Source organism: Acartia tonsa, chromosome 6, assembly GCF_053477335.1.
Source record: "Acartia tonsa isolate MP-2025a chromosome 6, ASM5347733v1, whole genome shotgun sequence".
Lineage (NCBI taxonomy): Eukaryota > Metazoa > Arthropoda > Copepoda > Calanoida > Acartiidae > Acartia > Acartia tonsa.
This window is the reverse complement of record NC_137265.1, coordinates 12,457,771-12,484,349: the sequence shown is the minus strand read 5'-3', so window position 1 is coordinate 12,484,349 and position 26,579 is coordinate 12,457,771. Positions and strand designations below refer to the sequence as shown.

At 31.3% G+C, this 26,579-nt stretch overlaps 1 protein-coding gene and 1 non-coding gene across 2 annotated transcripts in view; both read left to right on the top strand.

Annotated features, from left to right (window-relative positions):
• The window catches only part of LOC145322968 (uncharacterized), a 51,196-nt gene that overhangs the window by 979 nt on the left and 23,638 nt on the right, over window positions 1–26,579 (top strand). The gene's annotated exons all lie outside the window — the stretch shown is intronic.
• Window positions 25,787–25,927, top strand: LOC145323501 (U4 spliceosomal RNA). The gene has a single exon (XR_013880999.1). It is a non-coding gene; the product is annotated as a U4 spliceosomal RNA (small nuclear RNA).

The following is a 26,579-nucleotide window of genomic DNA, read 5'->3' as shown; positions in this document are numbered from 1 at the left end:
CTCTTTCTATCCTTTCTTTTGTTTTGTCTTCCTTATTCTTTCTTTCTCTATAAGTAGCAAAGATTCTCTACGTATTTTGCTTTGTCAACTTCTCTTTCTTCAAACACGATAACTATTTTTAGTAGCAAAGCAACTCTATAATTTGTCTTAATGTCCGTATGTCTCGTTTTGGAAGGAAACGTGTTTTTCTCGGCTCCTATAAAAGATAGAAGTCTGAAAATTTTTGACATCATTTCCGTCATTAAGGTGCATAATTTACTATTAAAACATTCATTGCGGTTGGGCTCATTTTTAGCAGGTTTTTGGCTATTTTTATATTTTTCACATTTTCCCCCCTATCTTTGTTGTTTATGGTCCGATTTACAAAATTTTTTGTAGTTAAGAATATCAAAATTAAATTTCCTGTCGTTTTATGAAAATATCCATGACAGTCGGACTGACTTTCAGCAGGTTTTTGGCTATTTTCATATTTTTTACTTATTTCTCCATATCTTTGGTGTTTTTGGTCCGACTTTAATTTTTTTTGTTATGTCAGTTTCAAAATAATTTTTCCTATTGTTCTGAGCATCCAGTATGTAATTTACTTTGACCGTAGGTCAATCAGTCATCATAGAAATCAAAATAAGGTTTCGTGTGTTTTTCTCCAATAGATCTATTCTAGATTTTAACAAATAATCTTTAAATCTTCTTTTACGTATTTTCATCCACGATTTTCTTATGCTACTTATAAATGTTTTCATCCTTGTTTTTTTCACTATTTGAAAATTAATTAAAAATTATGTATGAGAAACACTGTTTGTCTCTTATCAACATTGAATCCGTTTGTTCATGACTGCCCCTTCTATCTTGCTAGCCATTTTAAGATTTCTGTAACGATAGGGTATAATCTAGAAGGCATTGGTCCTTACATATAATAGCGATTGAGGCTCTGTATTTGAAGGGGAGGGAGATGAAAAAAGGCCTAAAACTATCCTAGGAATTAAATCTAAAAATAAAAAAGCCTTAAACCATCAAGAACCTATATGTGAATCTCCTATAATTGGAGAAATCAGTCAATTTAGAAGTTATTGAAATCTTAAGCTAAAGACAAAAAAAAGTCTTACTACTTTATAAAACAGGATGTGTAGTTTTCTTTGCTTTTATAAATTTATTATCTCACTTAAAAGCAATTCTTGAGCTATCCTTATACATATTGTGTCGTTCTTGGTAGAAAATATTCACGTTTTCCTGTGCGTTTCTTTCAACCGATAACTGCCTTTTAATTTTATATGGTCTTTTTAAAAGCGAAGCTTTTCTATAATTAGGGTCGGTCCGTCCGTCCGTACGTCCGTAACGGATAGCTTTTTTCGTTAATTTAGGCATGTTAGAATTGTCCTATCGATTTCAAATTTTGTATTGTGATTCCTTTAATAGTTAGGTACAATTTAAAAAGCGTAGCAACTCTATAATCATTGCCAAAATGTCCGTACGTCCATTTTAAACATGTTGATTTTTTTTACTTTTTTAACAACAAATTTTTTTGTGATCTAATCATCCGATTGATCTGATTTTTGGTATATTGATTCCTGGGACAACAAAGTGTTATGTTATAAGCGAAGCAACTCTAAAATCAAGTCCTAAAAATCGAAGTATGTCCATAAAGCGGTTTTTCCACAAATTTACTTACAATTTTGCTTCGACTCTTATAAATTTATATTCTGATTATTCAGTTCTGACACTATATAAGTGTTAATGTCAGTTTGTCCTACCGTTTCAGTGCTTCGCTTTTATGGATGTTGTCATCCTTGTTTTATCAAGAATGTTTGGTATCGTGTAATATTAAAAAAGAGAGGGGTAGGTTTCTTGTAGAATCCGTAAAGGTTATGTGTTATAAGTTAAAAACAGAAGTAGAACGATAAAAATTTATATTAACTTTTAAAAAAATTGTCTATAGTTCCTTTCAATAAGAAATACACATATTTAGTGAATATCATCGTTCTACTACTATTTTTAAGCCTTAAAACACACACCTATACGGATTCTACCAAAAACCTACCCCTCTCTTATTAAATTAGATTTTAAACGAATATTTAATACTTTAAACATCTATCAAGGATGACATCATCCATAAGTAGCGAAGCCCAAAAACATGTACCATAGACGTCCAAGGGGGGGGGATAAAGGGGTGATTACCCCCCCCCCCTCCCCTAAATGAATTTGGAGGTGCCCAAAATTTTGGATTTTCAATTTTTACCCCCCCCCCCCAAATAAAAAAAAATGCCTCTATGAAATAAATATTAACCCCACAAAATTTTTATTTTCAATATTTTACCCCCCCTAAATAAAAAAGCTTGGACGCCCCTGACATATGTCTTTTGTCGCATGACTGACAGACCGACGGACCAAGTACGTTGTATTTTATAATGCTAGATTTAAAGATCAGCTTTTTATCTTAAATAGCAGCCAAGAAAAAAATGACGAACCCCAAACTGTCCCACTTTGAGAAAGACGATTCCAGTGACGTCATATAATCTAATCTAATCTATAATTCAATGTATTTGGTATGTCCGTCCGTACGTAACGTTCCATTGCAAATGTATTTTTTTCGACGAACCCCAAACTGTCCCACTTTGAGAAAGACGATTCCAGTGACGTCATATACGTTTAGGGAAGGGGGGAAGAAAATCTCTTCAAAAGAGATGGGAGAAAAGGGAAGAGATTTTCTTACCCCCTTCCCTAAACGTATATGACGTCACTGGAATCGTCTTTCTCAAAGTGGGACAGTTTGGGGTTCGTCGAAAAAAATACATTTGCAATGGAACGTTACGGACGGACGGACATACCAAATACATTGAATTATATAGTAGCTTTGCTACTAAAAATTTAAAGGTGAAGTACCATGTATTAATAAGATTACGAAATAATCGCTATTTTAAAATTGGTAACTTACTTTACCTATTTGTTTAAACTATTTAAATTTTGTTTTATGATTCATATGTTTTCTCAAAATTAGCTGTTTTTCTTTAAAATATCAAACCTTTTTATTGTAGTTCACGTTTTTTGATACCTTTTAAAATTTTTATTGAATTGTTTTAGAATATGCGTTTTTGTTTAATACAAACTTATTCTCATATGAAAGTAACGGGTTGTCAATCTGTCTATGTGTGTGTCTAATAAATCTAATGCACCTATAAAAAAAAATAAAGCTTCTTAGAGGCCCAAGAAGGGATTAGTTTAATTTAACAGTTAGGGAGTTGAATCCATTTTTATAGAAGCAGAAATATAATCTATGATTATGGTTTGGACCCTCTAAAACTGTAATCTACCTTTCCACTTTCCCCTCTCTTGGTGAAGATATCTTCAACGCCGATACGATTTTTGAAATGTAAGATTCCACTTTCCCCTCTCTTAGTGAAGATATCTTCAACGCCGATACGATTTTTGAAATTTAAGATTCCACTTTTGCCTCTCTTGGTGAAGATATCTTTAACAAGAGAGACAAAAGTGGAATCTTATATTTCAAAAATCGTATCGGCGTTGAAGATATCTTCACCAAGAGAGGGGAAAGTGGAAAGGTAGATTACAGTTTTAGAGGGTCCAAACCATAATCATAGATTATATTTCTGCTTCTATAAAAATGGATTCAACTCCCTAACTGTTTAATGTCAAGAAAACAAAACATAATTATAACCGGTTCTACCCCCACCCTTATTCTCTTCCCCACTTTCAGGTTTGGGGGGGGGGGGGGAGGGGGTGACGCAAATTTCAGATCCATCATTTCGCGAGTTGAGAAAAATTTATCTTTATATTATAGCGAATTAAATAATCTTGCAAGCATCGCTTTTATCTTATGAAGAAAAATCAGCGAAAAACAAGATCTAAAAATTTGCGTCACCCTTCAAATAGGACGCATGACCGCTACGACCGCGAGACGTGGCAGTAAATTGTCGTCCACTATCCAAAGAAGGTGGGGGGGGGTGAACCTTTATATTATCCACCTAAGAAAAATCGCTAATAGAAAAGAATACTGTTTTTGTTTAAACTACTATTGCATCCATTCCGAAGATGATTAAAGTCCCTCCACAGATTATGACGTCATACGATAGAATAGCCAATAAAAGTCCAGCATAAATTTTACCATTGGTCAATTACAGTGTATACTGGCCTCTCATTGGATATTCTATCGTATGACGTCATAATCTGTGGAGATACTTTAATTATCTTCATCCATTCCCCCAAACCCTCTAATACCCTTATATACCTTGGGGTGTAACCACTATTTTTTTCCTATTGTCCCATTCCCTGGTTTCCTGGTTTCTTTACACAGATTTATATCAGGTTCCAAGTAAAATTTATCCTGGTTCTACAACTATTTTAAAGCACATCAATGTTACAGCTCAATAGGATGTATTAATATTGTTGTAATATCTGGTTTTTAGGGACCAACAGAATCTAATAGTAAAAGGGGTGTACGATAAACTTCGTGTGGATATCAAAAGCATGAATTGACAATGCCAAAAAAATATCAGTAACCATCCAGGGAGGTTGAAGCCATTGAGTGAGAAAACATGTTTATTAAACTTTGGGTACCTGTATGATTTATATATCCTTAGACATCAATGGTAATAACTATTTTGATTTCAGCGGATGTAATATCACACCTTTTCTAAGAAGTACCATTGAACCATGGCAGTAAAACTTGCAGGAATTAGTATTATGCAGTACATTTCTTATTATCTAATTCTTAAACATGGCTACAGCCACTCAAAGCTGCAGTCACTATCGGCGTCATCTGCAAATTTAATTACAGCACTAGCCGTGGGACGCAGCTGCCGACAAATGAAGAAAAATCATGATTTTAAGTGTAGCGGTTGTCTGGGAATGTAGGGACATAGTACTTTGAATTACACTGGTACCCAAAGTTTTGGTAACATGTTTTCGCGTTAAATCTTTGGGTACTTTTATTGAATTGTAATTAGCTGTTTCCAAACTAGAATTGTTTAAATTTTGTTACCAATTATTAAGATAAACAGAAGAGGTATGTATATAAATTTGTCGTCCATTGTCTTATCCATTAAGATCCCTGTGATGTTGTCTATGATATCTCTGGTTTAAATTATTACATCATGCTTTCTTTTTCCTTGCTTGATGCAGGGATATATACATGTAATCTAAATTAATTTTCAAAAGCGTCGCTTCTCGCTTGGAATCTTATAGAACAATGAACGGTAAATTAATGTGTATGTTCAGTTCACTTTAAAAACAATTCGCCATATGTCATAAATTAGCGCCTACGCCCCTAGAGGCCTTTAATATAGTTAATCCCTATGTCAAGCTTAACTATTCTTTTGCTAGTCTTATACTTTTCAAGAAAACATGTCCTTGGGTTTTGATCGCGCCAAGCTTGATTGTTCTGCTCTTACACCCATAACAATTTATATAGTTGTGTGTACACTAGAGCGGCTCTAATTTATATAGTTGACACTAGAGTAGCTCTAATTTATATAGTTGTGTGTACACTAGAGTGGCTCTAATTTATATAGTTTTGTGTACACTAGAGTGGCTCTAATTTATATAGTTGTGTGTACACTAGAGTGGATCTAATTTATATAGTTGTGTGTACACTAGAGTGGCTCTAATTTATACAGCTGTGTATACACTAGAGTGGCTCTAATTTATATAGTTGTGTGTACACTAGAGTGGCTCTAATTTATATAGTTGTGTGTACACTAGAGTGGCTCTAATTTATACAGTTGTGTGTACACTAGAGTGGCTCTAATTTATATAGTTGTGTGTACACTAGACTGGCTCTAATTTATAAAGTTGTGTGTACACTAGAGTAGCTCTAATTTATATAGTTGTGTGTACACTAGAGGGGCTCTAATTTATATAGTTTTGTGTACACTAGAGTGGCTCTAATTTATATAGTTGTGTGTACACTAGAGTGGATCTAATTTATATAGTTGTGTGTACACTAGAGTGGCTCTAATTTATACAGTTGTGTGTACACTAGAGTGGCTCTAATTTATATAGTTTTGTGTATACTAGAGTGGCTCTAATTTATATAGTTGTGTGTACACTAGAGTGGCTCTAATTTATACAGTTGTGTGTACACTAGAGTGGCTCTAATTCATATAGTTGTGTGTACACTAGAGTGGCTCTAATTTATATAGTTGTGTGTACACTAGAGTGGCTCTAATTTATATAGTTATGTGTACACTAGAGTGGCTCTAATTTATATAGTTGTGTGTACACTAGAGTGGCTCTAATTTATATAGTTGTGTGTACACTAGAGTGGCTCTAATTTATATAGTTGTGTGTACAATAGAGTGGCTCTAATTTATATAGTTGTGTGTACACTAGAGTGGCTCTAATTTATATAGTTGTGTGTACACTAGAGTGGCTCTAATTTATATAGTTGTGTGTACACTAGAGTGGCTATAATTTATATAACTGTGTGTACACAGGAGTGGCTCTAATTTATATAGTTGTGTGTACACTAGAGTGGCTCTAATTTATATAGTTGTGGGTACACTAGAGTGGCTCTAATTTATAGAGTTGTGGGTACACTAGATTGGCTCTAATTTACATTCTTAAGGTTTTTAATTTTGTCAATATCTAATTCGTATAAATTATGCCGACAACAAGGCATAATGAAAATGACCATAGCTGACATATCATAATGAATAATTAATATAAACATAAGAATGGTAATGGTTAATTGTCTTTTTTCTAACTCCTTCATAAAATAAAAGTCTCAGAAGATATTTTTTATTGCCACCCTAATGAACAGTACAGTCACCGCGGTGCACCGTAAAAGCTCTCCAAAAAAGGCTATCTAAGTGTATCCATAAAATAAACATACAAAAATACATATAAAAAAGTACTTTTGAAACTAGTTGAATTTCATAATGTTGAATGGTAAAAATAACAGCAATAAAAAAAATAATTTATTTAGAATGTAATAAAATGGCATAATAGTTATTTATCTTATCGTATTATGGACAGTTTTCCGGTCCCTTGGGGATAACAAAACTGGTATTATTTTATAATTTTCATTTTGCTATCTACGGAAAGCTGTCTATGATACGATACATGATTTTAAAGTATGATTGTGAACTAACTTGCGATCGTGGCTCAACACGTATCGCAACTGCTCGTCGCCCGGGGAGGTGTTATGTTCGAATCTCTGGCCGACTCCGCGTCATAACTAAAGACGTTAACAGCTCCTAATGCTATGTCAGGTGCGCGACATAAATAGTAAGAGTAGTGGGAATGCCTTAGCCTAAGATAGGCGCAACTCATTTCCATGCACAGTCAGAACTTCTTAGACAAAGGTCGTGCAATCAAAGGGTTAATTGTCTGATGGATGTTACTTAACCTAATATCCTTGGGTGTTAGAGTATTACACGTGGATGTTGCTCTGGATTCTCTAGATGATCACTTAAATCGAAGAAGAATCTCGCCCTTACGAGGTAATGGTATTTAATTGTAATGGTAAAAATGATTTTGAACTAGTTAACTATTTTCTCTTAGATACTCTACACATGGATTTTGAATTTTTAATCTTAAGATTAAATCATTATAACACAAGATGTTTCTTTTCGGTTAAACTAATTATAACAAGAATGACAACATCCATAAAAACGTAGCTCTAAAATCAGAAGGAAGGAAATGCGAGCAATAACTATTGTCAGAACTTAATAAGCAGAACATTAATTTGTAAGCCTAAACAAAATTGTCCATAAATTTGTTGGGTAATTGCGTAAACACAGGATCGCACCTAACTGTACTGTACTGCCACAAGCATATTTGTGGCAAGTTAAAACCAATAGGACAATTTCAATAAGACTAAATTAACGACCAAAGCAATCCGTTTAACGGACGTAGGGCGGACAGACATAATTGTAAAAGTGTTTTTTTTCTCTATCGATGAAATTTATTACTAAAAATGTACTAAAAGAGGCCCTGTATGGTTACCAAGCAATTTTAAAAATCAATATTGATAACATTTATTCCTATAATTTGTTTCTTAGAGTTGGTTGGTGGGTAGTAAACCCGCCCCTTCCAAATTTACTCTGATTAAAAAAAAGTGTGGGGTTTAATTTTTTTCTCGGCACTATATTCATACTTTTTCATTTTCTCCACGTGGATAACTGTCTATGATCAATAAATATATGTGCAAAAAAATGAATATTAAAAGAAAAAAAAGTAGTTTACAAGAAAGGATCCAAATGCGCAAAAAAAGTTTTGCAATGGTGAAATTAAAAAGAAAACCAGAAGTGGTTTTTAAAAAGTCAAATAGGTATTTAAAGAATTTTTATATTAGGAGGCCAGCTAATCAATGTGGTGTTATCAAACAAATCAAGATTTTTAAAACACAAGGATGACAACATCCATAAGTAGCGAAGCACAAAAGTTCGTGGATGGGACTGACCGTCATTGGTGTTTTCTTCAAACGACCGGAAATTTAATTTTGATACCTTTAACAGAGAAAAATTTTGAAAATCGAATCATAAACGCCAAAGACATGGGGGAAAATGTGGAAGATAAAAAAAATAGCCTAAAACCTGCTAAAAAGCTGTCCGACCGCCATTGATGTTTTATAGTTAATTGTGCTCCTTAATGATGGGAACGTTGTCAAAAATTTTCAGCATTCTATCTTTTATAGTAGCTGAGTAAATCCCATTACCCCCATAGCGTTACGGACGGACGGACGGGCGGACAGACAAAGTGAATTATAGAGTAGCTTCGCTACTAAAAAAAAACATAAGAATTAGTAGGAGGGGTCTCTCCTGTCACCCATTATTAGTAGCGACGCTATGTCCGTCTGTATTTGAGAGATTTCGATGATAAATCCGCTACTTATGGATTTTTACATCCTTGTTTTATTTTTTTAGTAATTTGTCATTTTTACGATTATTTAACAAGTTAACGCGTTTTGGACACGCTTGGCTTTAAAAAATGTACAATCACTATAAAAAACAGAATGATTTGTCAAAATACAAAACATTTTTATAAGGGAACCAACTCTACAAATTTTTCTTTCTGGTCGGTTGTTCTGCTTTTCTTCTTTTTACGCAGGGAGGGAGGGGAAATTGGACTTTACATTTTACTAGTCCCCATTGTTTAATAAACATGTTATATTATTCATTTGCTTAATAACTCAAGGTACTTTTATCAAATCTTTACTGGGGTTCAAAGTAGCGATGACAAATCTTTTTTTAGCCAATAATATTATTCTACGGAAGGGGTAATTATGTTTAGTATCATTTATATCAAGGGGCTGCTATGCAGCCAATTAATTCCATTTGAAATTGCCGAAAATTAAATATTTTGTTGGCGTAGAGTTGGGTTAATTTTTTTGTGTAATTGAAGAGAAGTGGGTAAGAAAAGGAGATATTAGGGAATTGGGTTGTGGGGAAATTTTCACTTAGAATTGTTAGTCAGAATCACATTCCCTTTTTCCCTGCATTTATTTTTCCTTTTTCTTTTTAATGTCTTCTCATATTATGATATTTTTAAAGCAAAGCTTATCTATAATTAGGGTTGGATCGTCCTAATTCATCCGTCAGTAACGTCTGATGAAGACAGGAATTCAATTTTGTATAGGTCACCCTTCTATCTTCTATGAGCTGAGCTACTGTTTAAGCAATTATTCTTGTTTAACTTTATGGTTTTATATTTACAGAAAAAGGCATTACTAATAGGGTGTGGTAGTTGTATTTTTGAAAACAAAATAAACAGACTTAGACTGGTACTTTCCCACTGAGTGCCTATCGAGCAATGAACCCCTTCCAATTATTTTTAAAAATAGATAGCCATAACCCCTGCGTGACTACCCAGTTACCATCATAACCTAACCTAAACTAAAAAAGTTTAACACACAAACTACTCTCCCCCCCCCCCTCACAAGTTTTAGAATAAGAGTGGGTGTCCATGTGTCCGACCTGAAATTTTCCTCAAATTTATTAAATATGTAGTGGAGAAGGATGAAAACATCCATAAAAGCGAAGTACATTTGTTGAAAAACAGCTTAGATACAGGATAATGTTTAAGGACATACTTCCGATTTTATTAATTGATTATAGAGATGATTCACTTATAATATTGTACTTAGTTGTCCTAGATATCAGTATTCGAAAAAATCAGATCAATCTGATAATTTTATCACATAGAAAAAAGTTAAAAATAAATATGATTAAAATGGACATTTGGACATTCTGGTAACGATTATACAGTTGCTACGCTTTTTAAATCGTTCCTAACTTCTACAGGAATCACCATGCAAAGTTTGATAGATAATTAGGATAATTAAAATTAACGAACGGACCTACCCTAATTATAGAAAAGCTTTACTTTTAACAAATAGCGAAGTAGGTTCATGGATTTTATATAGTGAAGAGAAAAAGAACAACATGTTTTAAAACGATCTGATGATTCTTTTAGGCATTATAATGCAATGATCCTTACAGCATATATCAAGTATTAATGAAGAGACACTAAATGTATAGAAGCTTAGCTTTAAAAACTATTTTTCTTAATTGTTAATTTCTTTAAATTAAGTAAGTGTGAAACTTTTCGGGAAGGGAGGGTACATTTGGCTGTAAATTATCCTGGTACCCAAAGCTAACAAACACATTTTTTTAATTCATTAGCTAAAAATTTTAGGTGGTGGAACATAGTGTCTATAAAATCAGGCATGCGACGTCATAAAAATGAGGGAGATGAGAGGAAAAAAGGGAAACAAAACTCCTTAAAAAGAGATGGATAATCCCTCGTTTTATGACGTCATATGGCTGATTTTCTAGACACTTTGTCCCACTACAAATTTTAGTTCTTTTATTTTTTATTGTTTGGTCCAAATTAGCAGTAACCTAACTTATCAAACAATAATTTGGCTTATAATACTAAGGAATATAAATAAATTTATTGGCCACTGTCTTATTCCTTAAGATCCCTGAAATTAAGTGAGTGTAAAACAATCAATTTTGAGACAAAAACCCAAATAAGAGAAGTTTTTACAAAACAACTATCATTTTTAAACTTTAGTCCAAAAAAAAAATTCCCCAAAAAATTAAAATCAAACTACCAATTAAAAAATGGTTAGTTCGATGTGGTTGTGCTTTCATGAAAGCTTTATTTATATCTTAAGGTTGTTTTTAGCTATTTCCTACATTGAGGGAAGGGACGTTGGACTGTTTATTACACTAGTCCCCAAAGTTTTATGATAACATTTTCTTAATCGTTGGCTTAAAAAATTTAGTCTATACTTTTCAACCAAAAATTTTAATCTACAATAGAGGTAATTTCGTTTATCATTATTGGGGATGTATATAAATTTATCGGCCATTGTCTTATTCCTTTACATACCTGTATTTAATATCAGCTATTGAAGTATTATTCTAAATGTATGAACACAATTACGAAGGAAGATAAATTTTCTTTAGAATCGATGTAAACAATAAATCAGTCTTCTTACCACGGGGATAAGATAATTGGTAATAAATTTATCATGATAAACAAAATAACCAATCTGCAGGCTAAAAGTTATTGGTTGAAACGGTTGGACACTAAAGGATTAAGCATACCAGTTAAAGTTTAATAAAAGGTTCCAATCTTTATGAGTCAACAAATGAGAGAACGTGTAGATAGATAGATAGATAGATAGATAGAAAGATAGATAGATAGATAGATAGATAGATAGATAGATAGATAGATAGATAGATAGATAGATAGATAGATACATAGATAGATAGATAGATAGATACATAGATAGATAGAAAGATAGATAGATAGATAGATAGATAGATAGATAGATACATAGATAGATAGATAGATAGATAGATACATAGATAGATAGAAAGATAGAACATAGATAGATAGAAAGATAGATAGATAGATAGATAGATAGATAGATAGAAAGATAAATAAATAAATAGATAGATAGATAGATAGATAGATACATAGATAGATACATAGATAGATAGATAGATAGATACATAGATAGATAGAAAGATAGATAGATAGATAGATAGATAGATAGATAGATAGATAGATAGATAGATAGATAGATAGATAGATAGATAGATAGATAGATAGATAGATAGATAGATACATAGATAGATAGATAGATAGATAGATAGATAGATAGATAGATAGATAGATAGATAGATAGATAGATAGATAGATAGATAGATAGATAGATAGATAGATAGATAGATAGATAGATAGATAGATAGATAGATAGATAGATAGATAGATAGATAGATAGATAGATAGATAGATAGATAGATAGATACATAGATAGATAGAAAGATAGATAGATAGATAGATAGATAGATAGATAGATAGATACATAGATACATAGATAGATAGATAGATAGATAGATAGATAGATAGATAGATAGATAGATAGATAGATAGATAGATAGAAAGATAGATAGATAGATAGATAGATAGATAGATAGATAGATAGATAGATACATAGATAGATAGATAGATAGATACATAGATAGATAGAAAGATAGATAGATAGATAGATAGATAGATAGATAGATAGATAGATACATAGATAGATAGATAGATAGATAGATACATAGATAGATAGAAAGATAGAACATAGATAGATAGAAAGATAGATATATAGATAGATAGATAGATAGATAGATAGAAAGATAAATAAATAAATAGATAGATAGATAGATAGATAGATAGATAGATAGATACATAGATAGATAGATAGATAGATACATAGATAGATAGAAAGATATATAGATAGATAGATAGATAGATAGATAGATAGATAGATAGATAGATAGATAGATAGATAGATAGATAGATAGATAGATAGATAGATAGATAGATAGATAGATAGATAGATAGATAGATAGATAGATAGATAGATAGATAGATAGATAGATAGATAGATAGATAGATAGATAGATAGATAGATAGATAGATAGATAGATAGATAGATAGATAGATAGATAGATAGATAGATAGATAGATAGATAGATAGATAGATAGATAGATACATACATAGATAGATAGATACATAGATAGATAGATAGATAGATACATAGATAGATAGATAGATAGATACATAGATAGATAGAAAGATAGATAGATAGATAGATAGATAGATAGATAGATAGATAGATAGATAGATAGATAGATAGATAGATAGATAGATAGATAGATAGATAGATAGATAGATAGATAGATAGATAGATAGATAGATAGATAGATAGATAGATAGATAGATAGATAGATAGATAGATAGATAGATAGATAGATAGGTAGATAGATAGATAGATAGATAGATAGATTGATAGAGATAGATAGATAGACAGATTGTTATTATAAATGTTGAAAAAGTATTTCAATACAAAACTTGGAAAGAGTTAAAACTTTTAAAAACTATTTCGTTTTCATTTCAACTTTCTATAGAGAAAAGGAAATTGGCCAAAAACAAATAATTAAACAGTTATTTTGTTATTAGAAGATCGATAATAATTCAACCATAACCACTTTTGTCAAAGCAACATTGTCGATACGTCGTTGATATGTCAGCTATTGAGATTTTAATTTTAAGATATCAATGATATTAAGTTGATGTCAATTATAATTAAAGCTTTCCCAAAATGTATAAATTTTTTGGTTTAGTAAAAAAAATCCTTACTACTCCATGCAATAATTAATAATAGAATATAAGAATATTTGGTAATAATTAAAAACTTTTACTTACTACTTTATTCCGGACTTCCCACAAAATGATTTTATATTGCTCCATTGCCGCTAATATCAATACTTATTTATTGCATAAAGTAGTAAGGTTTTTTTATTCATTAAAATCTGGATAGTTGGTTGAGTTCTACATTTTAGTTAAGCTGAAGCTGGGATATTTTTTGTAATAAGATTTAAGTCTTGTGATGGTTTTAAACTATTTTTTGCGCTCACCTCCAACCTTAGAAAACAAGGCCTCTAGAAGCTAGTGTGCAGTCAATAGTCATCAACAAAAAAAATTTTGCGGATTTATATGATAATCAAAGAATTTTGATTGTTCGAAGTTTAAAGAGAACAACAAAGGTATTAAAATTATAATTTGTAGAAAGTTTCATTTTAAATCTTTCTTTTAAAGGGAGTGTAAACTTAAAAATTTCTTATCTGATTATCAAATCTTAACATTTTCTAAGCACATTTCACTACACTGATCAACCAAAAACGTCCTATTAACAAAAATATGTAGGAATAATGCCTTAATTTTATGGTATTTTGGGAGGGAAAAAGGAAAAAAACAGGGAAAATCTGAACGTTTTTGTTTCTTATAATGTTTGTATGGTTATTTAACTTGTCATATATAGTTCAAACAATTTACTTATTGTTAAGGATTTATTTTATGATATAAAATTGCCAATTGGTTTTTTAATAACGTAGTAATTAGGTAATAAAGTTCTATTTTAAATTCGTATTATTGACAAAAAAAATACCTCACTGTCTACAAAGGGTTGAATCTCAGAAATTATTTAAAATAATAATATCCTTTTTTATTGTGTTGGACAATAAATAGCCCACCTAGGAGAATTAGTTTACACTTTTATCAGACTGTGTATAAAGAAATATTGCACCTTTTTTATTTACAAATTTGTAATTAAAGGTGGGCTAGAGATGGGCCAACTAAAGTTACTTTGATACTAATAAAAAAAACTGTTTCTAGCTTTGTTATTGTATTTGGTATTAAATAAAAAACATTGCTTATTTTATCAATTTTTAAGTAAATATAGAGGAATAGGAAACTGTCCCAATTTTGTATAACTTTTACGGAACAAGTTCCAATTACGTCATATTTTTCTTTCCCGAAAAAGGGAGGGGGGGAAGAAAATCTCTTCAAAAGAGATGGGGAAAACCCCCTTTTCTCCCATCTCTTTTTTCTTCCCCCCTTCCCTTTTTTTTCTTTCCCCCTTCTCTTTTTCGGGAAAGAAAAATATGACGTAATTGGAACTTGTTCCGTAAAAGTTATACAAAATTGGGACAGTTTCCTATTCCTCAAAAAGTTTAGTTTTACATAGCTATAGAAGGAAAAAAAGACAATTAATTGCACATTTATATACTCCACAAATTTTTTCCCCAAACTTGGATATAATAAAAATCGGCGGAAAAAGCCGTTTTTTAAAGAAACGAGAGACAGTTTTGCCCTATCTTTGAGATTATATGAATGAGATGATGTTAAGGTTTGATAATCTGATGAGAAATTTTCTTGTTTACAGTCCCTTTAATGGGAAACTTTTTATAGTGCCTATTCAAATAACGTCATACTGGCCTACCAGTGGTCAATTAAAATGTTTGACTTTATTGTTTATAGGCGCTATAAAGAGCTTCTTTTAATGGCTTTAACAAAAAGTGGTCACGGCTGACATAATATTGACATGCAATTTTAAAAACAAATTGTTTGGAAATATTTACTTCTACAATGTGCATTGAAAGGAAATTGACCAATGGTAGGCCAGTATGACATCATTGTTTATAGGCACTTAAGAAGCTTAATGAAAGTGACATAGAGCTGATATGAAATCCGCATATAGACATTCTTCTTTGCTATATAAGATAACCCAGGGAGTAAGGGAGAGGACAATGGGCAATTAATTCAATTTAAGAGTTTTCAAAGAAAGGTCATGAAATCCAGATTAATCCAGAAAGTTTAGAGGAAATTGTAAAGGGTATGTTAATAAATTTTAGAAAACTATAAAATAAGAAAAAAGTTCCAAGAAAAAAAGCAATCATTTGAAAATTAGATAACCAGTATATCAGACTGACGTAACCATTCTGTAATTGATTACTAGAAAAATCTCCCTGAAACTTGTTCAACCCAAATTCCTAGATTTTGAATGCCACTATACACAAGAATTAAATTTAGGTTGTTAGATTAGGATTCTTAGATTGTGTATTACACCAATATCACAATAAAGTTTTTATTTATAAAATGATATTTTTTGGAGAAATTTTTTTTTTAATAGTTAATTATACTCCAGATAGCCTGATATCTAGTTGCCGAATGTGTACGCAGTTTCCTGAGTGTTTCCTCATCCTAGCTCAATATTTACTACTAGCTAAAAATCTTCAAACTTCCCTCAAAAAATCTAAATTTGAATGTATAAACGATTTATACATTATAAATTTGAATTTTTCAAATTTTGATATTTTTTTTAAAGTTTGAAGCTTTTTTAGCTAGTAGTAAATATTGAGCTAGGATGGGGAAACACTCAGGAAACTGAGTACACATTCGGCAACTAGATATCAGGCTATCATACTCCATAATGATGGGAATGTTAACATTAAGTTTTAGCCTTCTATCTTTAATTGCAATTGAAAAAATCACATTTCCCCCTTAGCATTATGTACTGACAGCCATAGTGAATTATAGAGAAGCTAAAAAGTTATAACAACATATCCTACCCTTTTTAAATGGCACTTTAAAACTCTGTTAATTTTTTATTAAGTGGCGTTTTGGTCGCTAGGGGGGGTGGCGATTGCCCCAAATGCCCCCTTCGGTTCGCACGCCACTGCTCCCTGAAGATAACCACCATTTTTAAAAGCGAAGCTTTTTCTATAATTAGGGTCGGTCCGTACGTCCATCCGTCCGTAACGGATAGCTTTTTTCGTTAATTTAGGCATGTTAGAATTGTCCTATTGATTTCAAATTTTGCATGGTGATTCCTGTAGTAGTAAGGTACGATTTAGTAAGCGTAGCAACTCTATAATCATTACCAAAATGTCCGTACGTCCATTTTAAACATGTTGATTTTATTACTTTTTTAACAACAAATTTTTATGTGATCTAATCATCCGATTGATCTGATTTTTGGTATATTGATTCCTGGGACAACAAAGTATATTGTTATAGGCGAAGCAACTCTATAATTAAGTCATAAATATGTAAGTATGTCCATAAACATTATCCTGTTTAAATAAAGCAGTTTTCAACAAATCTATTTACTATTTTGCTTCGACTCTTATACATTTATATTTTGATTATTCAGTTCTGACACTATATAAGTGTTCATGTCCGTTTGTCCTACCGTTTCAGTGCTTCGCTTTTATGGATGTTGTCATCCTTGTTAATTAACAAAGGGGCCAAAGGTCGTGGCTATTGATTTTATGATTTTCATTTTAATATTCGTGAGAAAATTGCATGTAGTTCGATGCTAAACACTATTTTTCGGTATAGCTGAGAACCGGTTCTAATCCACGGGATATTAATCGGTTTCTAGGCCACATTTGAAAAAATCTTATGATTGCAACCACAATGACAGATGGATATTTAGATATATAAATAGTTTGGATAGATTTTGAATTTAAAGTTTAAATAATCCAAATATTTCAAGGGCAGTGCTAAACTTGAAACTTTTAAAGAGCGCAGCTACTTTGTGAGCTTTTTATTTGCACTAAACCTAAAAATATCGGATGTTTTTTTAGAATTAATATGTTTTTAAATGATAAGAATATGGACGATAAATTGATGTACACTGGCAATTGTACCGTAAAGAAAATTAGTCCTATTGTAGATTAAAAATAATTTCTGAAAAAGTTTAATCACTGTTGGTTTGTACCAACCAATCAAGATTTAAGAACCCAATGTTTAAGCTATTAAATGAAGGAATAGCTATTTCTCGCATCGTATTATAAACGGCTTTCCGCGGATAAAAAAAAGTAGAATTATGAGATCAAAACTATTTTTTTAGTCCCGAGATGCCGAAGGCACCGGCTAAAAAAACTTGTTTTAATCTTATGATTGTACCTTTCTATATTCGTAGAAAGCTGGATATAATACGATGCTAGACATAGTTTTTTCGTATGGATGAGAACCGGTTCCTATCCACCGGATTCGAATGAATACGAGAACGGGGTTTGTGAAACTTGGTACAAAATCCAAATATAATATACAGCCGCATTTCCCCTCCTTCCTCGTTATAATAATGTAAACTGTTGAGTTTAAACTTAGATTTAGATTACGTTATTAATATATTTTTTTTTAAATTTAATTTTTGATATCAATTTTATAATTAATTTAATTGTAAATTTTAATTATTCTATTTGTCATTGTACATTACTTGCAATATTGGGTATTTTCCCCTAAACTGTCTTGTGAAGAACATAACCCACCTTCCATATATTTTATTTAAATTGAAAATAAGTAGCGAGGGGAGGTTTTAGTTTTTTATATTAATTTAGGATAGGTTAGGTTATCATATTGGGTAGCCCTGCAAGAAAAAGGTAACGCAGGGATGGTGACCCCGGCAAGGGTTAACATAGGGAGAAAACCTCCCTCTTTTCACTTGTAATACATTCAAAAATAAAAGGGGGAGTCAGTCCTCGACAGTCACTTTAAGGGAAAGCAAACATAATTTTGGTTTTCAGGGTTGGAGAGGGCAATGGACTATAAATTATACTTGTCCCCAAAGTTTCGTAAACATTACTCTATATTTAAATTAGTGTCTACGCCCCTAGTGGCCTCTAGGGGAAATTGAAGAGGTGAGTTTTAAATTCGCCCCCCCCCTCTCCCCACCCATTTTTAGTAGCGAAGCTTTTCTATAATTAGGGTCGGTCCGTCCGTAACGGATAGCTTTTTTCGTTAATTTTGGCATGTTAGAATTGTCCTATCGATTTCAAATTTTGCATGGTGATTCCTTTAGTAGTTAGGTACGATTTAGAAAGCGTAGCAACTCTATATTCATTACCAAAATGTCCGTACGTCCATTTTAAACATGTTGACTTTTTACTTGTTTAACAACAAATTTTTATTTGATCTAATCATCGGATTGAGCTGATTTTTGGTATATTGATTCCTGGGACAACAAAGTATAATGTAATAAGCAACTCTATAATCAAGTCCTGAAAATGTAAGTATGTCCATAAACATTATCCTGTATCAAGCAGTTTTTCAACAAATTTACTTACAATTTTGCTTTGACTCTTATACATTTATATTATGATTATTCAGTTTTGACACTATACACTATATAAGTGTTAATGTCCGTTTGTCCTACCGTTTCAGAACTTCGCTTTTATGGATGTTGTCATCCTTGTTTTATTTTAGTTAGGGAGGGGGGATTATTTTTCTGTTGGGTGAAGGGGATTATCCTCTTCAAAAAACCTTAACAGGACCTATGAGAAGATGCATTGTAAAATAGAACTATTTCTGTTCAGCGGATAGCGATATCCTTCGGTACAGACAGACACAGATCCTGTTACTTTTATATAAGGATATATTTCTCAATCCATTTTTTTATTTCAACTAAAAATTGAAAATTAATTTTATCCAAATTAAAAATATATTAAATAATATTTAATTTCAATTTCAGAATAAATTTGAAATTATTTCTAAATTAATGTTTCAAAAAGAAGCATTCATGTTTATAATGAGATGCGATGAATAGTTATTCTGCAAAAAAAATTTTAGACCTTGATAATAGAAATATGTTCTTTTTCACACTTTTCGTGTTTTCACAAAACAAACCATTTCTTGAAATTTCTTAATAAAATTATAAAAATTAATTTAGAATTATTATTAATCGTTATTATTGGAAATTTACGAACACCAATAAATCGTCCATTGTCTTATTCCTTAACTCCCTGCATCTAGGATGTGTAGGATTGTGATACCATAAAATATTAATCGTCCATTGTCTTATTCCTTAACTCCCCACATCCAAATACTTTAGTATATTAATCGTCCATTGTCTTATCCCCTAGAATCCCTGCATCCAATTATACTATGGTGTATAATGTATATATTTGGAAAACATAAATTATCAATCTCCATTGTCCTATCCCTTAACTCCCTGCATCCAACTATACTTTGGTGTGTAGGATTATGATACCAAAAAACATTAATCTCCATTGTCCTATCCCTTAACTCCCTGTATCCAACTTTACTTTGGTGTGTAGGATTATGATACCAAAAAACATTAATCTCCATTGTCCTATCCCTTAACTCCCTGTATCCAACTTTACTTTGGTGTGTAGGATTATGATACCAAAAAACATTAATCTCCATTGTCCTATCCCTTAACTCCCTGCATCCAACTTTACTTTGGTGTGAAGGATTGTGATAGCATGAAACATTAATCTCCATTATAATATTCCTTAACTCCCTGTATCCAACTTTACTTTGGTGTGTAGGATTATGATACCAAAAAACATTAATCTCCATTGTCCTATCCCTTAACTCCCTGTATCCAACTTTACTTTGGTGTGTAGGATTATGATACCAAAAAACATTAATCTCCATTGTCCTATCCCTTAACTCCCTGTATCCAACTTTACTTTGGTGTGTAGGATTATGATACCAAAAAACATTAATCTCCATTGTCCTATCCCTTAACTCCCTGTATCCAACTTTACTTTGGTGTGTAGGATTATGATACCAAAAAACATTAATCTCCATTGTCCTATCCCTTAACTCCCTGCATCCAACTTTACTTTGGTGTGAAGGATTGTGATAGCATGAAACATTAATCTCCATTATAATATTCCTTAACTCCCTGTATCCAACTTTACTTTGGTGTGTAGGATTATGATACCAAAAAACATTAATCTCCATTGTCCTATCCCTTAACTCCCTGTATCCAACTTTACTTTGGTGTGTAGGATTATGATACCAAAAAACATTAATCTCCATTGTCCTATCCCTTAACTCCCTGCATCCAACTTTACTTTGGTGTGTAGGATTATGATACCAAAAAACATTAATCTCCATTGTCCTATCCCTTAACTCCCTGCATCCAACTTTACTTTGGTGTGAAGGATTGTGATAGCATGAAACATTAATCTCCATTATAATATTCCTTAATAAACGTGTATCCATCTACACTTTAGTGCGTAGGATCGTAGGAACATAAAATATTTTAATTGTCCATTGTCTTATCCCTTATCTCCCTCTGGTTAGTATGTAGGATTGTGCGAACATATTTTGTGCTGTGTAAGTGTTCGGTCAAGGTAATCATTTGAATATCAACTCCAGTTTTTAAATATTTTTTTGCAAAAAAAATTTGATAAAACGAACAGATCTATAGTATAGATGTACATATATACAGACAACTACCTCCCTTCATTTTTAAAAGACATTCTTCGTCTGCTTCTAAATTATTTTCTGCAACTTGGCTGTGTTTATATAAGCGACCCCATTGGTTGATTTTCAATGACCGAATAGAAAGGTTGCTAAGGGCGGTTGCGATGGGGAGATACAGTCATTTAACACTTTCTCCCTCTAGTGTTTAACACTAATATAAAAAGAATGAATAAGGATGACAAAATCCATAAATAGCTTAGCCCAAAATGGATAGTGGGACTCCAATATTTAAAGAACATATGTTCAGTGGTCATAATAATTTAAATTATACAATGGATGTTCATTGGTGGGGGGTAAAGGTAGATCAGCAAAAGATAAGATAAGAGAATAGGTGAAGTATTAACTACCCCATAAACTTTCCCTTAACATCTAAAAAGCTTCCCTGTAAAGTAATTTGTTTGCGAGACATAGACGGGCATCCTGTTGTTTTTATTTTATAAAAGAACATCTAATTAATATGAAAAAGAGAGAATTTTTAGTATCTATTTAGAAAAGATAAATACGTTTAAAACCTAGAATATAGGAAAATGATTGGAACCCTTTTTTATTCTTGTTCACAACACTTGTGACTTGTCTCCCCCTAAATTGGTGGTGCGGAAACAATATCAAAATTAACAATTTTTACTCAGCAGTGCAGGGATATTAAGGGATAAGACAATAGATTAATATAATAGGTTAACATAATAAATAAATAATAGTTTGAACTAACCAATCAAGATTTAATAAAGTACCTAAAGTTAATGAGCCTCAATGAATCCAAAATTACATTTATAAAGTTTGAGTACAAATATAATGTGCAGCTCCTCTCTGCATAAAAGTGGTAGCATTTTTGATGATAGCAAAGACAATTTTTTTGGTTTACCTTCCTGTTTTAGTCGAATTCTACTTAATAATATGCATCTTTAGTGAATTGCTTCAGAATGTTCAACAGCTAAACAATAGCATGTATTGATGAAATGCTATTTCTTCTTTTATAAAAAATTAGCTTAATCTTTTAATCTTTATTTTTCCTTTTTTGGATTTTATTATCTGTAAATTGAACTTATGATTATCCTTTGCTGATTTATAATTCTACCATTTACATAACCTTACCTAGTCATTCAGGGTAAATAATATATATTTAATAATATTATTTTTGTGTTTCATAAATGGTTTTTACTGTAATCTCTCTATAATTTAAACTTTGAATTTTATATTTTGAGCCAAAAATTAACCTATGCTTCCCCTAAAAAGAATATTGAGCACACACACCCTTCCTCACTTTGTTTTTCAATAGAATTGAAATTATAGGGGGTTAGTTTTTTTTGGCAAACCCTGAGGGGCTACCAAGTATCAAACTTAACAAAAAACTATCTCAAAAGTCATAAGTGTGACTCAATGGTATGCCATTGTTTTCAATTTACCACATTTATTCTAGCTTTAATAAAAAGTTGTCTTGTATAAAAAAGCAAGGTGTTATTTTTGTCAGTTTATTATAATCTTACAAACCACAAAAAATATTATATAATATAATATAGTGAAGCTTCACAAAGCTTCCTTCCCCTCCAAATACAAAGCCCCTAAGAGTTAGGAGAGCAGCTATGACTAGTTACATTTTAACCATTCTTGATTCTATCTAAACTTATCTTCATGGAAATTATCTTAACTGAAATGTAAACTTGTATGAAAAGAAAAGTTAATTTCAAACAAGGTTTTTTTAAAGATCAAAATAATTTTTTACATAATAAGCTTGTTATTGATAATCTTGATAAAAAAATAATAATTTGCAAAGAAACCAACTCCCATACACTTGATTATTCTCAAGGGAAATAATTGGCTCAGAAGGTTCAATAGAATATTCTGCAAAAAATAATGATAATTAGTTGGGAATTATATTCATAGCAATAAACAATAGTTTATTCATTCAAAAATTATGAAGCATAAACAAACATTGAATTAAACCATAAAACATTAAACAATGTGATAGAAAAGTGAAAAATCATTTCCTCTACTTACAAAAAATTATTTCGATGTAGTATTTTTTTATTTTGTCATTTTTATTTTATATATTTATAGTAATATTTGGTTTTAACCGCAACAATTCAGCTCATATACTTAATAGTTACAAATATAATAAAATTTAAATGTTAAATTTTGGTTGCTGACTAGTTTTTACCAAAAAAAGTTGATTATTAAAACATGAATACAGAAAGAGAGAAAAGAGAATGATTTTTTGAAAATCAAAATTAGGGATAATTTTAGGTATAATTATTTAATTTTGTTTTTGAGAGTTAAAATTTTTTTTATGTTGATATTGAAAACAGGTTCACTGTTTTAAACTTTTTAGGGAGGTTTAGCCTTGTTTCACTGTAGGTTTAATGCTATTAGTCAAAGGGTTGTGTCGCTCCAAATTTACAGAAAATTACTCCTGAATTTAAGCTAAGTGGCTAAGAGGCTCAAAGATAAATAATTGTTTTTGATATAATTTGTAAATTGAAGAAATGTTGTAATTCCAATTGTATCTACCACCCTGCCTACATTTTGTCCTTACTTACGACACTTTTATGACAGACAATATTAGGGTCCAGTTTTGTACAGTGTGTTTACATTCTATACATAGGGTTTTTTATCCATTTTACAAAGAATTTATTTAGTACATGTACATTGTACAAATCAAAAAGTTTTTAAAAGCCATATATTAGAAGCAGCATTTTATTGGTTATTTGGCCTTATACTTTTAAATCTGGCGTACATTTTTGGTCTTCTTAATGTCTGTCATCCAATTTTACTACAGTATTTACAATAATTTTATTCAAATATCGTATTGGATAGGGAAATATTAACAAGGAGAATTGTGTTCAAGACTACCACTACATAAATAAAAAAATATTGAATTTTTTTTAAATCTGTGCTTTTCTTCCAAAGTGATTATCGAGCACTGAAACCTGCTATTAGCGAAGTATTAGCAATGTTAACATTTCTATTAGTTTTTTTTGTCTGTCTATTGAGATCTCATTAACAACAGAACCGATTGTGATCTATACTAAAGGGAAGCTTTTAATAGATACTGAGATGGCTTTGGTCAATTTTATTTTTTGAATTAAGTTTTGAGATGTTTCAGGCTATTTTTTCACTGTACCCTAGTGACCTAAAAAGCATTAATAATCAAATTTATTTTAGTTTTGCCAATGTTAGAATTAGACAGTAAATTTTGATTTTTTGTGATAGGAAAAGTTACATTTACGATAATATAATAGACGTACAATACATACTAAGTACCCTTATTATTGAGTAGCTTCGCTTCTAAAAGGGAAAAGATTTAAAGTTTCTAAGAAAATTGCGGGGAAAGAATTGTTTAAAAGCTTAAAAGGGAAAGAAATTTGATTGGTAGTGAAATTTGTCTCGATATTTCCATAGAATCAGTATTCTATTTTTCCCTATTCAAATTGGTCAATTTTAGTTTTTCATTGTCACTGTTGACCACGGAGGGAGGGAGGGGACATTGGACTGTAAATTATAATTATACCCAAAGTTTTTATACTCAATTTCTTATGCTTTGGCCTAATACCTTTGGAGACGATGATTGGCTGTTGTAAAAACTGCAGTGACCAAACAAAGATATAATTTTAATCTAAATAAGGAGTAATTTTGTTTATCATCACCGGGGATTTACATCAATTTATCGTCCATTGTCTTATTCCTTAATCTGATATATAAAGTTATTTTTTAGTTTTAAAGCTACTTTATAATTCGTAATGGAGGGGGGGATTGCGGTTAACGTGATTTTCTTAGCTTATACATAAGATAAACTGCTGATTTTTTTTTGTTATTATTCCAAATATCAATGGGCATCCAGTATATAAGTTGATTGGACTGTTTGTCTGCCGATCATGCTTTTTTTTAGTATTTATCCAGTATTTTTTATTTCCTTTTCAAGATTATGAAACAAATGTAAAATAACTCACATTATAATACAACCATAATTTTTAGTTCCTCGCTACTTAGATTAGGTTTTGAAAATATCTTCATTTTGTACATTTTGTGTAGTTATAATTATCAAATCGTATTATAGCTTTCCGCGGATATATAAATGAGAAGATTCAAACCAGTTTTGTTACCCCCGAGGGGCTAAAAGCCAGTGGTAACAAAACTGGTATTAATCTTTTCCTTTTTTCCAATACTCATGGAAAAATGTCTGTAATGCGATGAATTTTCAACTGAGAACCATTTCTAATCTAAAGGCTATAAATCGGTTTGGAAGCCATACTGGAAAATAATTTCTTTTAAAGATATTTGTGAAACATGAAAAAAATAAACAATATTCTATATCCATATACAAACGAAATCTCCGCCTATCTAACTAGTCCTTACCAGTCCTTATAATAGCTACGCCCCTTTTTTTTATCAAATTATGCTTATTCATTGAAAGTCCCTCCCTTTTTTATAAATCTGAAATATTTTGATTGACTTAGTATATAGTTTACTTTTTTGACGTTAGGTGTCTCCACAAAGAAGAAAACTCTTAGATCTAACAAAATAGATTTTTATTTGCATTTAGTATCTTTAGTTAAACATTCATTTTCTTGATTAAAATTAACTATGTATTTAAGAAAATTAGGTACTGGTTAGTGGTTAAAAAAGGGTAGCATAAGATTTAAAAAGTTTTTATATAAAATATCAAAGTAATCACTAGCGGTCAACTTTGCGCAGTGGCGATAAAGTAACCAATGATTGATTAGAGAGTTGCTGTTATTGCTAGTTGAAAACTATAAACAATACCCCGCCCTGGAGACGTGAAATATCGTCACCTGCGGCAATTTCTGAAGGCTCTTACGAGAGTAATTAATGTCAATATGGTGCTTTTCTTATGGAAAGTTCTAATCAAGCCAATCCTTAGTATATGTAGAATATACGTGGATGTCATGACAGGGGCAAATTGTCCTCAATTTAAGTTGCTATTTTCTTTTTCATTAATTGGTCAGTAGGAGGGAAGGGGGAGATCGTTATTTTGGCCAGCAACGAAATTAACTTGTAAAGTTACCAAGTTGTTTCCCTGAAAGATGCAATCAAACATATCTCTAAAATTAGTTATAAACCTTCCCTGGACCTACAGTGCAGTGCAGACAGTCATCCTGTTACTTTATAAAAGGACTGTATTCCACGGCCGAGCGAGATCCTTCGGTACAAACAGACATATTTATTAAGATTTCTAAATTTATAAGGCTTCTTTTGTATTCAACCTTGTTATAAAAAGTGTGTACTTAAAATGAATAGATAGAACTTCTTTTAAATTTTAGAATAATGCGAGATCCTAAATTTGTTAGGAAACCCAAAAAGAAACAATTAAGATTCAACAAGAATATAACCGAAGGTAAAATTTATAGGCATATTGAACATGGACCACAAAACCTGCATTGGTTAGGTAATCAAGGGTGCATATATGGGGTCCCGCGGGGTTAGAACTCATCATCCCCTCCTAACTTGTATTTAA